The sequence below is a fragment of the Oncorhynchus masou genome, unplaced genomic scaffold, assembly GCF_036934945.1.
Source record: "Oncorhynchus masou masou isolate Uvic2021 unplaced genomic scaffold, UVic_Omas_1.1 unplaced_scaffold_1759, whole genome shotgun sequence".
NCBI lineage: Eukaryota > Metazoa > Chordata > Actinopteri > Salmoniformes > Salmonidae > Oncorhynchus > Oncorhynchus masou.
The window spans coordinates 76418-95571 of NW_027007758.1; the positions used below are offsets into that span (position 1 = coordinate 76418).

The 19154-nt window shown below is 44.6% G+C and overlaps 1 pseudogene; it reads right to left on the reverse strand.

Annotated features, from left to right (window-relative positions):
- Positions 1 to 18436, reverse strand: part of LOC135532182 (alpha-actinin-1-like) — a 69127-nt pseudogene extending 50691 nt beyond the window's left edge.
- Positions 18437 to 19154: the final 718 nt, after the last annotated feature.

Consider the following 19154-nt stretch of genomic DNA (forward strand, 5'->3'; position numbering starts at 1 on the left):
GGTTAGAGCGTTGGACTAGTAAACGAAAGGTTGCTAGATTGAGTCCCAGAGCTGACAAAATCTGTCGTTCTGCCCCTGAACAAGGCACTGTTCCTAGGACCCTGTTCCCTAAGACATTGCTATGTTCCCTAGGAAACTGTTCCCTAGGACCCTGCTCCCTAGGACCCTGTTCCCTAGGACCCTGTTCCCAGGACCCTGCTCCCTAGGACCCTGTTCCCTAGGACCCTGTTCCCTAGGACCCTGTTCCCTAGGACCCTGTTCCCCAGAACTCCTGTTCCCTAGGACCCTGTTCCCTAGGACCATGCTCTCTAGGACCCTGTTGGACCCTGCTCCCTAGGACCCTGTTCCCTAGGACCCTGTTCCCAGGACCCTCCTTTTCCCTAGAACCCTGTTCCCTAGGACCCTGTTCCCTAGGATGCTCCCTAGAACCCTGTTGACTAGGACCCTGTTCCATAGGACCCTGTTCCCTAGGACCCTGTTCCCTAGGACCCTGTTCCCTAGGACCCTGTTCCCTAGGACCCATGACATATTCTATACATGTTCCCTAGGACCCTGTTCCCTAGGACCATCTCTAGAAAACCCTGTTCCCTAGGACCCTGTTCCCTAGCACCCTGTTCCCTATGACCCTGTTCCCAGGACTCTGTTCCCTAGGACCCTGTTCCCTAGCACCCTGTTCCCTAGGACCAGGTTCCCTAGGACCCTGTTCCCTAGCACCCTGTTCCCTAGGACCCTGTTCCCTAGGACCCTGTTCCCTAGGACCCATAGACATATTCTATACATGTTCCCTAGGACCCTGTTCCCTAGGACCCTGTTCCCTAGCACCCTGTTCCCTAGCACCCTGTTCCCTAAGACCCTGTTCCCTAGGACCCATAGACATATTCCCATGTTCCCTAGGACCCTGTTCCCTAGGACCCTGTTCCCTAGGACCCTGTTCCCTAGGACCCTGTTCCCTAGGACCCTGTTCCCTAGGACCCATAGCATATTCTAGGACATGTTCCCTAGGACCCTGTTCCCTAGGACCCTGTTCCCTAGGACCCTGTTCCCTAGCACCCTGTTCCCTAGCACCCTGTTCCCTAGGACCCTGTTCCCTAGGACCCATAGACATATTCTATACATGTTCCCTAGGACCCTGTTCCCTAGGACCCTGTTCCCTAGGACCCTGTTCCCTAGGACCCTGTTCCCTAGACCCTGTTCCCTAGGACCCATAGACATATTCTATACATGTTCCCTAGGACCCTGTTCCCTAGACCCTGTTCCCTAGGACCCTGTTCCCAAGATCCATTGCTCCCTGTTCCCTAGACCCTGTTCCCTAGGACCTGTTCCCTAGGACCCATATTCTAGGACCCTGTTCCCTAGGACCCTGCTCCCTAGGACCCTGTTCCCTAGGACCCTGCTCCCTAGGACCCTGCTCCCTAGAACCCTGTTCCCTAGGACCCTGTTCCCTAGGACCCATAGACATATTCTATACATGTTCCCTAGCACCCTGCTCCCTAGCACCCTGTTCCCTACACCCTGTTCCCTAGGACCCTGTTCCCTAGGACCCTGTTCCCTAGGACCCTGTTCCCTAGGACCCATAGACATATTCTATACATGTTCCCTAGGACCCTGTTCCCTAGGACCCTGTTCCCTAGGACCCTGTTCCCTAGCACCCTGTTCCCTAGGACCCTGTTCCCTAGGACCCTGTTCCCTAGGACCCTGTTCCCTAGGACCCTGTTCCCTAGGACCCTGGACCCTGTTCCCTAGGACCCTGTTCCCTAGCACCCTGTTCCCTAGGACCCTGTTCCCTAGGACCCTGTTCCCTAGCACCCTGTTCCCTAGGACCCTGTTCCCTAGGACCCTGTTCCCTAGGACCCTGTTCCCTAGCACCCTGCTCCCTAGCACCCTGTTCCCTAAGACCCTGTTCCCTAGGACCCATAGACATATTCTATACATGTTCCCTAGGACCCTGTTCCCTAGGACCCTGTTCCCTAGGACCCTGTTCCCTAGGACGCTGCTCCCTAGGACCCAGCACCCTGTTCCCTAGGACCCTGTTCCCTAGCACCCTGTTCCCTAGGACCCTGTTCCCTAGCACCCTGTTCCCTAAGACCCTGTTCCCTAGGACCCTGTTCCCTAGCACCCTGTTCCCTAGGACCCTGTTCCCTAGGACCCATAGATATATTCTATACATGCTCCCTATGGCCCTGTTCCCTAGCACCCTGCTCCCTAGCACCCTGTTCCCTAGCACCCTGTTCCCTAGGACCCTGTTCCCTAGGACCCATAGACATATTCTATACATGTTCCCTAGGACCCTGTTCCCTAGGACCCTGTTCCCTAGCACCCTGTTCCCTAAGACCCTGTTCCCTAGCACCCTGTTCCCTAGGACCCTGTTCCCTAGCACCCTGTTCCCTAGAACCCATAGACATATTCTATACATGTTCCCTAGGACCCTGTTCCCTAGGACCCTGTTCCCTAGCACCCTGTTCCCTAGGACCCTGTTCCCTAGGAAGACCCTGTTCCCTAGCACCCTGTTCCCTAGCACCCTGTTCCCTAAGACCCTGTTCCCTAGCACCCTGTTCCCTAGGACCCTGTTCCCTACGACCCATAGACATATTCTATACATGCTCCCAAACATGTAATGGTTAAAGCATCTATAAAGTGTGCAAGGGCCTCTGGTCAAATGCAGTGCACTCAATAGGGAATAGGGTGGCATTTTGGACGAAACCACCCTGTCTCCTGTCACTAACCCCTTACCCCCACCACCTCACATGGCCCTCTGCCTGCCCTGCCGCCTTCCATGAGCTGTAGCCTCTGTTATTAGTTTCCACAGCCTGAACTACTGCCCCCACCCCTCGTCCAGTCAAACTGCCTTCTAACAAGCCTAGGCGAACGGTATCCAGCCCCCTGTCCTGGCCCCCGCTCCCTCCGCAGTCCCAGGGCAGCAAGGGTCCAAGAGGGGATTCCAATTGGCTAATCTGTCTGGAATGCAAGTCTGGTTTAGGCTTTTTTATTTTGGCTTCGCTGTGGATTAACCCCGGGAGAAGAAGAGAGGGAGAGAGAGAGAAAGAGATCGAGAGAGAGACAGAGGCAAAGACAGAAAGAGAGAAAGAGAGAGAGAGACAGACAGAAAGAAAGATGGGGAGAGAGGAGAAAAACATAGGGAGAGGGGGGGAGAGAGAGAGCAGGAACCAAGATATCATCAAGGAAATCAGAAATACAGACATTGTCATCCTACAAGAAACATGGCATAGAGGAGATGGAAACACTGGTTGCCCTCTAGGTTACAGAGAGCTGGTAGTCCCATCCACCAAACTACCAGGTGTGAAACAGGGAAGAGACTCAGGGGGCATGCTAATTTGGTATTTTTTAATTATTATTATTTATTTTTTTACCTTTATTTTACTAGGCAAGTCAGTTAAGAACAAATTCTTATTTTCAATGACCGCCAAGGAACAGTGGGTTAACTGCCTGTTCAGGGGCAGAACGACAGATTGGTACCTTGTCAGCTCGGGGATTCAAACTTGCAACCTTTCGGTTACTAGTCCAACGCTCTAACCACTGGGCTACCCTGCCGCCTCTACACTCTAACCACTAGGCTACCGCCACCCCAAGCGCAGACCTAACTCACTCCATTAAATTAATCAAAACAGGAACATTTTACATCTGGCTAGAAATTAATAAGGAAATTATCTCAACAGAGAAAAATGTCCTCATGTGTGCTACCTATATCCCCCCACTAGAATCCCCATATTTGAACGAAGACAGCTTCTCCATCCTGGAGGGGGAAATCAATCATTTCCAGGCCCAGGGACTTGTACTAGTCTGTGGTGACCTAAATGCCAGAACTGGACAAGAACCTGACACCCTCAGCACACAGGGTGACAAACACCTACCTGGAGGTGACAGCATTCCCTCCCCCATATGCCCCCTAGACACAACTATGACAACATAACCAACAAAAACGGGTCACAACTCCTGCACCTCTGTCGCACGCTGGGTATGTACAGTTTAAGTCGGAAGTTTACATACACCTTAGCCAAATACATTTAAACTCAGTTTCACAATTCCTGACATTTAATCCTAGTAAAAGTTCCTGTGTTAGGTCAGTTAGGATCACCACTTGATTCTAAGAATGTGAAATGTCAGAATAATAGTAGAGAGAATGATTTATTTCATCTTTTTTTAATTTCATCAAATTCCCAGTGGGTCAGTATTGTACATACACTCAATTAGTATTTGGTAGCATTGCCTGTAAATTGTTTAACTTGGATCAAACGTTTCAGGTAGCCTTCCACAAGCTTCCCACAATAAGTTGGGTGAATTTCGGCCCATTCCTCCTGACAGAGCTGGTGTAACTGAGTCAGGTTTGTAGGCCTTCTTGCTCGCACACGCTTTTTCAGTTCTGCCCACAAATTTTCTATAGGATTGAGGTCAGGGCTTTGTGATGGCCACTCCAATACCTTGACTTTGTTGTCCTGAAGCCATTTTGCCACAACTTTGGAAGTATGCTTGGGGTCATTGTCCATTTGGAAGACCCATTTGCGACCAAGCTTCAACTTCCGGGCTGATGTTTTGAGATGTTGTTTCAATATTTCCACGTAATTTTCCATCCTCATGATGCCATCTATATGAAGAGCACCAGTCCCTCCTGCAGCAAAGCACCCCCACAACATGATGCTGCCACCCCCGTGCATCCCGGTTGGGATGGTGTTCTTCGTCTTGCAAGCCTACCCTCTTTTTCCTCCAAACATAACGATGGTCATTATGGCCAAACAGTTCTATTTTTGTTTCATCAGACCAGAGGACATTTCTCCAAAAAGTACGAGCTTTGTCCCCATGTGCAATTGCAAAGCATAGTCTGGCATTTTTTATGGCGGTTTTGGAGCAGTGGCTTCTTCCTTGCTGAGTGGCCTTTCGGGTTTTGTCGATATAGGACTCATTTTACTGTGGATATAGATACTTGTACCTGTTTCCTCCAGCATCTTCACAAGGTCCTTTGCTGTTGTTCTGGGATTGATTTGCACTTTTCACACCAAAGTACGTTCATCTCTAGGAGACTGAGCGAGCGGTATGACGGCTGCATGGTCCCATGGTGTTTATACTTGCGTACTATTGTTTGTACAGATGAATGTGGTACCTTCAGGCGTTTGGAAATTGCTCCCAAAGATGAACCAGACTTGTGGAGGTCTACCATGATTTGGCTGATTTCTGTTGATTTTCCTATGATGTCAAACAAAGAGGCACTGAGTTTGAATACTTGAAAACATCCACAGGTACACCTCCAAATGACTCAAATTATGTCAATAAACATTAATAAAATAAAAATATTCATTTTCAATATCCTTTCAGCTTGAAATCTAAAAAGTGGTTTGACGAAGAATGCAAAAACCTAAGAAAGAAATTGAGAAACCTATCCAACCGAAAACATAGAGACCCAGAAAACCTGAGTCTACGCCTTCACTATGGTGAATCACTGAAGCAATACAGAAATACACTACGGAAAAACAAGGAACAGCACGTCAGAAATCAGCTCAATTTTATTGAAGAATCCATAGAATCTAACCACTTCTGGGAAAATTGGAAAACACTAAACAAACAACAACACGAAGAATTAAAGACAGAAAGAGAGAAATAGAGACAGACAGAGAGACAGTCAGCCAGACTGCCAGAAAAACTGACAGGCAGACAGAGAGAGACAGACAGACAGACAGACAGCCAGAAAAACTGACAGGCAGACAGGCAGACAGACAGAGAGAGCCAGACAGAAAAACTGACAGGCAGAGAGAGAGAGAGAGAGAGAGAGAGAGAGAGAGAGAGCCAGACAGACAGAAAATCTGACAGGCAGACAGAGAGAGACAGACAGAGAGAGACAGACAGAGAGAGACAGACAGACAGAAAAACTGACAGGCAGACAGAGAGAGACAGACAGAGAGAGACAGGCAGACAGAGAGAGACAGACAGAGAGAGACAGGCAGACAGAGAGAGACAGACAGAGAGAGACAGACAGACAGAGAGAGCCAGACAGACAGAAAAACTGACAGGCAGACAGAGAGAGACAGACAGAGAGAGAGACACAGACAGAGAGAGCCAGACAGACAGAAAAACTGACAGGCAGACAGAGAGAGACAGGCAGAGAGAGACAGACAGAGAGAGACAGGCAGACAGAAAAAGAGAGAGCAGACAGGCAGACAGAGATAGGGGACCCCAGCGAATAGTGGGGTGGGGCAGATGGGTCAGAACCATTAATTGACCCTCAGGCTGTAATCAATGAACCTCTTTAGCTCAGCTTCTGAGGGGTAGGAGAGGAGATGGGGGAGGGTAATAGAGGGGGAGCGACCCAACAATGCTTTTGAGGGATGCGGTCATGTGTGAAGCTACAAGTGTGATCGCCATGGACACAGTGACACACGCACGCACGCACGCACGCACACACACACACACACACACACACACACACACACACACACACACACACACACACACACACACACACACACACAGCAGCAGCAGCAGCAGCAGCTTCCAACTACAGTAAAGTCCAGAGGGCCTGGTTGCTGACAGTGTCTGAGAGGAGAGGTTGTTTTGGGTGCTTATTCAGCTAAAGGGAATAACATGCATTTGGATTCAGACCCCTTGACTTTTTCCAAATTTGATTAGATTACAGCCTTATTCTAAAAATGATTAAATTGTTTGTTTTTTCCCTCATCAATCTACACACAATACCCCATATTAGCCCATAATGACAAAGCAAAAATATGTTTTTTGATAGTTTTTCATTTACATAAGTATTCAAACCGCTTACTCAGTACATTGTTGAAGCACCTTTGGCAGCGATTACAGTCTAGAGTTTTCTTTGGTATGAAACTACAAGATTTTACACCTGTATTTGAGGAGTTTCTCCCATTCTTCTCTGCAGACCTTCTCAAGCTCTGTCAGGTTGGATTGGGAGCGTTGCGGCACAGCTATTTTCAGGACTCTCCAGAGATACTCGATCGGGTTCAAGTCCGGGCAACTCAAGGATATTCAGAGACTTGTACCAAAGCCAATCCTGCTTTATCTTGGCTGTGTCCTTAGGTGTCGTTGTCCTGTTGGAAGGTGAACCTTTGCCTCTAGTCTGAGGTCCTGAGCGCTCTGGAGCAGATTTTCATCAAGGATCTCTTTGTACTTTGCAACGTTCATCTTTGCCTCGATCCTGACTAGTCTCCCTGCCACTGGAAACATCCCTACAGCATGATGCTGTCACCACCATGCTTCACCGTAGGGATGGCGCCAGGTTTCCCTACAGCATGATGCTGTCACCACCATGCTTCACCGTAGGGATGGTGCCAGGTTTCCCTACAGCATGATGCTGTCACCACCATGCTTCACCGTAGGGATGGTGCCAGGTTTCCCCACAGTCAGGTTTTCTCCAGACGTGAGGCTTGGCACTCAGGCCAAAGAGTTAAAACTTGGTTTCATCAGACAAGATAATCTTGTTTCTCATGGTCTGAGAGTCTTTTTGCTCTTAATTATAATCAGAGGACTGATACAAATACTGTGCTGTCAGTCTCTCTTGGCTGAGAGTTGAGGAGAGACTGACTGTATCACTTCTTCTTATGAGAAACTTTAATGAGTTAAATCCCTAATTGTTTGCATAGTCAACTTACACACAGACCTGACACACACACTTACCCCACCAGACATGCCCCAGGGGGTCTGTTCATAGTCCCCAAATCCAGAACAAATTCAAGAAAGCGTACAGTATTATATAGAGTCCTTATAGCATGGAACTTCCTTCCATCTCATATTGCTCAAATAAACAGCAAACCTGGTTTCAAAAAACAGATAAATCAACACCTCACAGCACTACAGCACTACTGTAGCTGTGTTGTCTGTTCACACTGCTATGCTTTATCTTGGCCAGGTCGCAGTTGCAAATGAGAACTTGTTCTCAACTAGCCTACCTGGTTAAATAAAGGTGATTTTTTTTTTTTTTAAACAACGCCTCTCCCCTATTGGACCTAGATAGTTTGTGTGTATGTATTGATGTGTAGGCTACGTGTGTCTTTTACAAAAATGTATGTAGTTCTGTCCTTGATCTGTTCTTGTCTAATGATGTTCTGTATTATGTCATTCTGTATTGTTTCATGTTCTGTGTTCTGTGTTCTGTGTTCTGTGTTTTGTGTTTTGTGTTTTGTGTTCTGTGTTTTGTGTTTTGTGTTCTGTGTGGACACCAGGAAGAGGAGCTCCTGCTTTTGCAACAGCAAATGTGGATCCTAATAAAATACCAAAATACTCAAGTGTAAAAAAGGGGGTCATTAGTAGCATTCGATTAACTGATTAACTAAAGGCTTGGGCGCTGTTGTGATGCAACCAGTCAGTCAATGCTCTCGATGGTGCAGCTGTAGAACTTGTTGAGGATCTGAGGACCCATGCCAAATCTTTTCAGTCTCCTGAGGGGGAATAGGTGTTGTCGTGCCCTCTTCACGACTGTCATGGTGTGTTTGGACCATGATAGTTTGTTAGTGATGTGAACGACAAGGAACTTGAAGTGATCGACCCACTCCACTACAGTAACGTCGATGTGAATGGGGGAATGCCCACCCCCTCCCCCTTTTCCTGTAGTCCACCGATCAGCTCTTTTGTTTTGCTCACGTTGAGGGAGAGTTTGTTGTCCTGGCACCACACTGCCAGGTCTCTGACCTCATCCCTGTAGGTTGTTCTCATCATTGTCGGTGATCAGACCAATCACCACTGTGTTGTCGGCAAACTTAATGACGGTGCCGTAGTCGTGGGTGAAGGAAGGGGCTCAGCGTAAAACCCCTGAGGGTTGTTGAGAATCTGTGTGGTGTGTTGCTACCCACCTGGAGAGGGAAGTCCAGGATCAAGTTGCAGAGCCGCTTAGGATCCTTTAGTCCCCAGGATCTTAAGCTTAGTGATGAGCGTTTATGGCACTATGGTATTGAATGCTGAGCTGTAAGTCAAATGAACAGCATTCTCACGTAGGTGTTCCTTTTGTCCAGGTGGGAAAGGGCAGTGTGGAGTGCAATGGAGATTGCGTCATCCGTGGGTCTGTTGGGGCGGTATCAGATTAGAGTGGGTCTAGGGTTTCTGGGATAATGGTGTTGATGTGAGTCATGACCAGCCTTTCAAAGCACTTCATGGCTACAGACGTGAGTGCTGTGGGGCGGTTGTCATTTAGGCGAGTTACCTTGGCGTTCTTGGGCACAGGGACAATGGAGGTCTGATGGAAACATGTAGGTATTACAGACTCGGTCAGGGAGAGGTTGAAAATGAAAGTGTAGACGGTTGCCGGTTGGTCAGCGCATGCTTGGAGTACACGTCCTGGTAATACGTCTGGCCCTGACGCCTTGTGAATGTTGACCTGTTTAAAGGTCTTACTCACGTCGGCTACGGAGAACGTGATCACACAGTCATCCGGAACAGCCGGTGTTCTCATTCATGGTTCAGCGTTGCTTGCTGTGAAGTGAGCATAGAAGGTATTTAGCTTGTCTGGTAGGCTCGTGTCACTGGGCAGCTCACGGCTGGGTTTCCCTTTGTAAATCTGTAATAGTTTGCAAGCCCTGCCACATCCGAAGAACGTCACAGCAGGTGGAGTAGGAAACAATCTTAGTCCTGTGTTGACGCTTTGCCTGTTTGATGGTTCGTCTGAGAGCGGGATTTATTATAAGCTTCCGGGTTAGAGTCCTGCTCCTTGAGAGCGGCATCTCTAACCTTTAGCTCAGTGTGGATGTTGCCTGTAATCCATGGCTTCTAGTTGGGATATGTACGAACGGTCACTGTGGGGTTACTGATGTGGTATACTCCTCAAGGCCATCGGATGAATCCCGGAACATATTCCAGTCTGTGCAAATCGATCCTGTAGCTTAGCATCCGCGTCATCAGACCACTTCTGTATTGACCAAGACACTGGTGCGTCCTGCTTGAGTTTTTGCTTGTAAGCAGGAATTAGGAGGATAGAATTATGGTTAGATTTGCCAAATGGAGGGTGAGGGAGAGCTTTGTATGCGTCTCTGTGTGTGGAGTAAAGGTGGTGTAGAGTTTTTTTTCCTGAGGTAGCACATGTGATATACTGGTAGAAATCAGGTAAAACAGATTTAAGTTTTCCTGCTTTAAAGTCCCCGGCCAATTGTTTGTTCATGGCCGTATACAGCTCGTTGAGTGTGGTCATAGTGCCTACATCATTTTGTGGTTGTAAATAGACGGCTACGAAAAATATAGATGAGAACTCTCTTGGTAAATAGTGTGGTCTACAGCTTATCATGAGGTACTCTACCTCAGCCGAGCAAAACCTCAAGACATCTTTAATATTAGACGTTGCGCACCAGCTGTTGTTGCCAAATAGACACACACCACCACCCCTCGTCTTACTGGAGGTTGCTGTTCTGTCATGCCGATGCAAGGAAAAACCAGCCACCTGTCCTCGTTCAGCCACGACTCGGTGAAACATAAGATAACACAGTTTTTAATGTCCCGTTGGAAGGATAGTCTCGAACGAAGCTCATCCAGTTTATTCTCCAGTGATTGCACATTCGCCAGTAGGACGGATGGTAAAAGTAACGGTATCGGGCGTCTCCTCTTCAGGACAGGGATTTGGTCTGAGAGAAGCCGTTAATCTTTCGACCTCCAATTCGTTAAAGAAATTTTTTTTGTCCAGTCCGAGATGAGTAATGGCTGTTCTGATGTCCAGAAGCTCTTTTCGGTCATAAGAGACAGTGGCAGAAACATGATGTTCAAAAATTGTTACAAACACCGCAAAAAAAACATACAGAATAACACGATTGGTTAGGAGCCCGTTAAAAATGGCAGCCATCCCCTCCGGCGCCATCTTATCCATATTAGCCATCCGTCTTAGCTCCTCCTCCACATTTACTAGATTGTTTGAACAGTGCCTCTTTTTCGTGAAAACCAGTATGTAGGGGGGGGGGATCTAATTTCAGGGATTTCTTTCATTGCTACATTAGGTTACTGTGTACAGTCCAGTATCATGTGACCAGGTTATTCACTCTATCTAAATTAATGCAGAAGTGTGTCAGTCACTTTGTCCATTTATTTTATTTACAGACTTTAAGGTTTTCAACCCACCCTCAGCTCCGATGGACACCAGCTTGACTCCTTTATTGGTGATGTAGTGGACTACAGTCTAGTTTACTACAGTCTAGTGTACTACAGTCTAGTGTACTACAGTCTAGTGTACTACAGTCTAGTTTACTACAGTCTAGTGTACTACAGTCTAGTGTACTACAGTCTAGTTTACTACAGTCTAGTGTACTACAGTCTAGTGTACTACAGTCTAGTTTACTACAGTCTAGTGTACTACAGTCTAGTGTACTACAGTCTAGTGTACTACAGTCTAGTTTAATACAGTCTAGTGTACTACAGTCTAGTTTACTACAGTCTAGTTTACTACAGTCTAGTTTAATACAGTCTAGTGTACTACAGTCTAATGTACTACAGTCTAGTTTACTACAGTCTAGTTTACTACAGTCTAGTTTACTACAGTCTAGTGTACTACTGTCTAGTTTACTACAGTCTAGTGTACTACTGTCTAGTGTACTACAGTCTAGTTTACTACAGTCTAGTTTACTACAGTCTAGTTTACTACAGTCTAGTGTACTACAGTCTAGTTTACTACAGTCTAGTGTACTACAGTCTAGTTTACTACAGTCTAGTGTACTACAGTCTAGTTTACTACAGTCTAGTTTACTACAGTCTAGTGTACTACAGTCTAGTTTACTACAGTCTAGTGTACTACAGGCTAGTTTACTAGAGTCTAGTTTACTACAGTCTAGTTTACTACAGCCTAGTGTACTACAGTCTAGTGTACTACAGTCTAGTTTAATACAGTCTAGTGTACTACAGTCTAGTGTACTACAGTCTAGTTTAATACAGTCTAGTGTACTACAGTCTAGTTTACTACAGTCTAGTTTACTACAGTCTAGTGTACTACAGTCTAGTTTACTACAGTCTAGTGTACTACAGGCTAGTTTACTAGAGTCTAGTTTACTACAGTCTAGTTTACTACAGCCTAGTGTACTACAGTCTAGTGTACTACAGTCTAGTGTACTACAGCCTAGTGTACTACAGTCCAGTCAGTAGTGACCAGGGTATTGTTGAACCCACCCTCAGCTCCGATGGACACCAGCTTGACTCCTTTACTGGTGATGTAGTGTACTACAGTCTAGTGTACTACAGCCTAGTGTACTACATAGTACTACAGTCTAGTGTACTACAGCCTAGTGTACTACAGGCTAGTTTACTACAGTCTAGTTTACTACAGTCTAGTGTACTACAGGCTAGTTTACTACAGTCTAGTGTACTACAGTCTAGTTTACTACAGGCTAGTTTACTACAGTCTAGTTTAATACAATCTAGTGTACTACAGTCTAGTGTACTACAGTCTAGTTTACTACAGTCTAGTGTACTACAGTCTAGTTTACTACAGTCTAGTTTACTACAGTCTAGTTTACTACAGTAGTGACCAGGGTATTGTTGAACCCACCCTCAGCTCCGATGGACACCAGCTTGACTCCTTTACTGGTGATGTAGTGTACTACAGTCTAGTGTACTACATAGTACTACAGTCTAGTGTACTACAGTCTAGTGTACTACATAGTACTACAGCCTAGTGTACTACAGTCCAGTCAGTATTAGTAGTGACCAGGGTATTGTTGAACCCACCCTCAGCTCCGATGGACACCAGCTTGACTCCTTTACTGGTGATGTAGTGGAGAGCTTTGTTGACGTTGGAGATCTTGTGAACTCTCATCTTCCCTCTCTCTGGTTTGGCCAAGCGCTCTCCTGGACAGGAAACAGACAGAAGGGGTCAAGGGGTTAAGGGTCAGACTTAAGACACTGTGGAGTGAGACGTTAAACAACACCTGTATCATTTACCTTTATATAAAATATCTACAGGTGCTGTATCATAATTTGATCATCCTGTTGTTGCAAGATGATCACAGCAGGAAATGCTAACTTGTAGTGCATTCAATATTTAAAGGCCCACTGTAGTTAAAAATATGATGCTTCCACACTAAGATATCAAAATAACACTCTGAAATTGTGAAAAAGACATATCCTGAGGCAGTGAGGAAAGAGACATATACTGTTGTTATGCTCCTGTTGCTATGTTCCTGTTGCTATGTTCCTGTTGCTATGTTCCTGTTGCTATGTTCCTGTTGCTATGTTCCTGTTGCTATGTTCCTGTTGTTATGTTCCTGTTGTTATGTTCCTGTTGTTATGCTCCTGTTGCTATGTTCCTGTTGTTATGCTACTGTTGCTATGTTCCTGTTGTTATGCTCCTGTTGCTATGTTCCTGTTGTTATGTTCCTGTTGTTATGTTCCTGTTGCTATGTTCCTGTTGCTATGTTCCTGTTACTATGTTCCTGTTACTATGTTCCTGTTACTATGTTCCTGTTGCTATGTTCCTGTTGCTATGTTCCTGTTACTATGTTCCTGTTACTATGTTCCTGTTACTATGTTCCTGTTGCTATGTTCCTGTTGCTATGTTCCTGTTGCTATGTTCCTGTTACTATGTTCCTGTTACTATGTTCCTGTTGCTATGTTCCTGTTACTATGTTCCTGTTACTATTATCCTGTTACTATGTTCCTGTTACTATGTTCCTGTTACTATGTTCCTGTTGCTATGTTCCTGTTGCAATGTTCCTGTTGCAATGTTCCTGTTGCTATGTTCCTGTTGTTATGCTCCTGTTGCTATGTTCCTGTTGCTATGTTCCTGTTGCTATGTTCCTGTTGTTATGTTCCTGTTGCTATGTTCCTGTTGCTATGTTCCTGTTGCTATGTTCCTGTTACTATGTTCCTGTGGGTATGTTCTAGAGGTCGACAGATTAATCGGAATGGTCGATTAATTAGGGCCGATTTCAAGTTTTCACAGCAATCGGTAATCCGCATTTTTGGACACCAATCACAGCCGATTACATTGCACTCCACGAGGAGACTGCGTGGCAGGCTGACTACCTGTTATGAGAGTGCAGCAAGGAGCCAAGGTGAGTTGCTAGCTAGCATTAAACTTTTCTTATAAAAAACAATCAATCTTAACATAATCACTAGTTAACTACACATGGTTGATGAAATTACTAGTTTATCATTTACTAATTACTAATTTATCATTGAATCACAGCCTACTTCTCCAAACGGGTGATTTAACAAGCGCATTTGCGAAAAAAGCACTGTCGTTGCACCAATGTGTACCTAACCATAAACATCAACGCCTTTCTTAAAATCAATACACAAGTATATGTTTTTAAACCTGCATATTTAGTTAATATTGCCTGCTAACATGAATTTCTTTTAACTAGGGAAATTGTGTCACTTCTCTTGCGTTCTGTGCAACAGAGTCAGGGTATATGCAACAGTTTGGGCCGCCTGGCTCGTTGCGAACTGTGTGAAGACTATTTCTTCCTAACAAAGACAGACAACTTCGCCAAACGGGGGATAATTTAACAAAAGCGCATTTGCTAAAATGCATAATCGTTGCACGAATGTACCGAACCATAAACATCAATGCCTTTCTTAAAATCAATACACAGAAGTATATATTTTTAAACCTGCATATTCAGTTGAAAGAAATTCATGTTAGCAGGCAATATTAAATTAGGGAAATTGTGTCACTTCTATTGCGTTCATTGATTGCACTCAGAGTCAGGGTATATGCAACAGTTTGGGCCGCCTGGCTCGTTGCAAAAGTAATTTGCCAGAATTGTATGTAATTATTGAAGGTTGTGCAATGTAACAGGAATATTTAGACTTATGGATGCCACCAGTTCGATAAAATACAGAACGGTTCCGTATTTCACTGAAATAATAAACGTTTTATTTTTGAAATGATCGTTTCCGGATTTGACCATATTAATGACCTAAGGCTCGTATTTCTGTTTGTTTATTATAATTAAGTTTATGATTTGATAGAGCAGTCTGACTGAGCGGTGGTAGGCAGCAGCAGGCTCGTAAGCATTCATTCATACAGCACTTTCCTGCATTTGCCAGCAGCTCTTCGCAATGCTTCAAGCATTGCGCTGTTTATGACTTCAAGCCTATCAACTCTCGAGATGAGGCTGGTGTAACCGATGTGAACTGGCTAGCTAGTTAGCGGGGTGCGCGCTAATAGCGTTTCAAACATCACTCGCTCTGAGACTTGAAGTAGTTGTTCCCCTTGCTCTTCAAGGGCCGCGGCTTTTGTGGAGCGATGGGTAACGATGTTTCGAGGGTGGCTGTTGTTGATGTGTTCCTGGTTCGAGCCCAGGTAGGGGAGAGGAGAGGGACGGAAGCTATACTGTTACACTGGCAATACTAAAGTGCCTATAAGAACATCCAATAGTCAAAGGAATATGAAATACAAATGGTATAGAGGGAAATAGTCCTATAATTCCTATAATAACCTCAACCTAAAACTTCTTACCTGGGAATATTGAAGTCTCATGTTAAAAGGAACCACCAACTTTCATATGTTCTCATGTTCTTAGCAAGGAACTTAAACGTTAGCTTTTTTACATGGCACATATTGCACTTTTACTTTCTTCTCCAACACTTTGTTTTTGCATTATTTAAACCAAATTGAACATGTTTCATTTATTTATTTGAAGCTAAATGGCTTTTTATTGATGTATTATATTAAGTTAAAATAAAAGTGTTTATTCAGTATTGTTGTAATTGTCACCATTATAAATACATTTTAAAAATCGTATCGGTATCGCCTTTTTTTGGTCTTCCAATAATTGTTATTGGTATTGCCGTTAAAAAATCATAATCGGTCAACCTCTAGTATGTTCCTGTTGTTATGTTCCTGTTGCTATGTTCTGGTTGTTATGTTCCTGTTACTATGTTCCTGTTGTTATGTTCCTGTTGCTATGTTCTGGTTGTTATGTTCCTGTTACTATGTTCCTGTTGTTATGTTCCTGTTACTATGTTTCTGTTACTATGTTTCTGTTACTATGTTCCTGTTACTATGTTTCTGTTACTATGTTCCTGTTACTATGTTCCTGTTGCTATGTTCCTGTTGCTATGTTTCTGTTACTATGTTTCTGTTACTATGTTCCTGTTACTATGTTTCTGTTGCTATGTTCTGGTTGTTATGTTCCTGTTACTATGTTCCTGTTACTATGTTCCTGTTGTTATGTTCCTGTTACTATGTTTCTGTTACTATGTTTCTGTTACTATGTTCCTGTTACTATGTTTCTGTTACTATGTTCCTGTTACTATGTTCCTGTTGCTATGTTCCTGTTGCTATGTTTCTGTTACTATTTCTGTTACTATGTTCCTGTTACTATGTTCCTGTTGCTATGTTCCTGTTGCTATGTTCCTGTTGCTATGTTCCTGTTGCTATGTTCCTGTTGTTATGTTCCTGTTACTATGTTCCTGTTACTATGTTCCTGTTGCTATGTTCCTGTTGTTATGTTCCTGTTACTATGTTCCTGTTACTATGTTCCTGTTGCTATGTTCCTGTTGTTATGTTCCTGTTACTATGTTCCTGTTGCTATGTTCCTGTTGCTATGTTCCTGTTGCTATGTTCCTGTTGCTATGTTCCTGTTACTATGTTCCTGTTACTATGTTCCTGTTACTATGTTCCTGTTACTATGTTCATGTTGCTATGTTCCTGTTGCTATGTTCCTGTTGCTATGTTCCTGTTGCTATGTTCCTGTTGTTATGTTCCTGTTGCTATGTTCCTGTGGGTATGTTCCTGTTGCTATGTTCCTGTTGCTATGTTCCTGTTACTATGTTCCTGTTGATATGTTCCTGTTGTTATGTTCCTGTTGCTATGTTCCTGTTGCTATGTTCCTGTTGCTATGTTCCTGTTGCTATGTTCCTGTGGGTATGCTGTCGGCTACAGTGTTAGTAGATCACATACACACATCCTGGAATCAATGCCAAGTCTGACAAAAGTTTGAATTCGGGAAAAGTTCTGGGAAGTTTAGTTTTTCCAAGGCATACCCATATGTTCGCCGTCATTGAAATAAATGGACTGGGCTCTGCTGTGAATATCTCTGTTCTCTGCCATTAGAGATACATCATGTGGGCACCATTAGATACATCATGTGGGCACCATTAGATACATCATGTAGGCACCATTAGATACATCATGTAGGCACCATTAGATACATCATGTGGGCACCATTAGAGATACATCATGTGGGCACCATTAGATATATCATGTAGGCACCATTAGATACATCATGTAGGCACCATTAGATACATCATGTAGGCACCATTAGATATATCATGTAGGCACCATTAGATACATCATGTAGGCACCATTAGATACATCATGTAGGCACCATTAGATACATCATGTGGGCACCATTAGAGATACATAATGTAGGCACCATTAGATACATCATGTGGGCACCATTAGAGATACATCATGTGGGCACCATTAGAGATACATCATGTGGGCACCATTAGAGATACATCATGTAGGCACCATTAGATACATCATGTGGGCACCATTAGAGATACATCATGTGGGCACCATTAGATACATCATGTAGGCACCATTAGATACATCATGTGGGCACCATTAGAGATACATCATGTAGGCACCATTAGATACATCATGTGGGCACCATTAGATACATCATGTAGGCACCATTAGATACATCATGTGGGCACCATTAGATACATCATGTGGGCACCATTAGAGATACATCATGTGGGCACCATTAGAGATACATCATGTAGGCACCATTAGAGATACATCATGTGGGCACCATTAGATACATCATGTGGGCACCATTAGATACATCATGTGGGCACCATTAGATACATCATGTGGGCACCATTAGAGATACATCATGTGGGCACCATTAGAGATACATCATGTAGGCACCATTAGATACATCATGTGGGCATCATTAGAGATACATCATGTGGGCACCATTAGATACATCATGTGGGCACCATTAGATACATCATGTGGGCACCATTAGAGATACATCATGTAGGCACCATTAGATACATCATGTAGGCACCATTAGAGATACATGTGGGCACCATTAGAGATACATCATGTAGGCACCATTAGATACATCATGTGGGCACCATTAGAGATACATCATGTAGGCACCCTTAGAGATACATCATGTAGGCACCATTAGATACATCATGTGGGCACCATTAGAGATACATCATGTGGGCACCATTAGATACATCATGTGGGCACCATTAGATACATCATGTGGGCACCATTAGATACATCATGTGGGCACCATTAGAGATACATGTGGGCACCAGGCCTCTCCTCCTCACCTGATATGACCTCAAGCAGCAGCATGAGTTTCAGTCCGTCCCTGAAGTCCTCCTCGATGTTCTCGATCTGCGTTCCTGCTTTCCTCAGGTGGGAGTTGCACCAGGCCGTGAACGTCTGGGGAGGAGACATGAGTTAGTTACCATGGTGTTAGTTACCATGGTGTTAGTTACCATGGTGTTAGTTAACTAACCCTAACCCAGATGGGATGGTGGGAGTCTGTGAGCGTCTGGGGAGGAGAGGAGACTTGAGTTAGTTACCATGGTGTCCAGTCAGGCACAGTGCATAGAGTAGAGTAGAGTAGAGTAGAGTAGAGTAGAGTAGAACAGAGCAGAGTAGAACAGAATAGAGTAGAGTAGAACAGAACAGAGCAGAGTAGAGCAGAACAATGTAGAGTAGAGTAGAACAGAGTAGAGTAGAGCAGAGTAGAGTAGAGTAGAGTAGAGCAGAGCAGAGCAGAGCAGAGTAGAACCGAGTAGAGTAGAACAGAGTAGAGTAGAACAGAGTAGAACATAGTAGAGTAGAACAGAGTAGAACATAGTAGACTAGAGTAGAACAGAGTAGAGTAGAACAGAGGAGAGTAGAGTAGAGCAGAGTAGAACAGAGTAGAACAGAGTAGAGTAGAACAGAACATAGTAGAGTAGAGTAGAACAGAGTAGAGTAGAACAGAGTATAGTAGAACAGAGAAGAGTAGAACATAGTAGAGTAGAGTGGAGTAGAGCAGAGTAGAACACAGTAGAGCAGAACAGAGTAGAGTAGAACATAGTAGAGTAGAGCAGAGTAGAACAGAGTAGAGTAGAGTAGAGTAGAGCAGAGCAGAGTAGAACCGAGTAGAACCGAGTAGAACAGAACAGAGTAGAGTAGAACAGAGTAGAACAGAGTAGAGTAGAGTAGAGTAGAGTAGAACAGAACAGTGAGC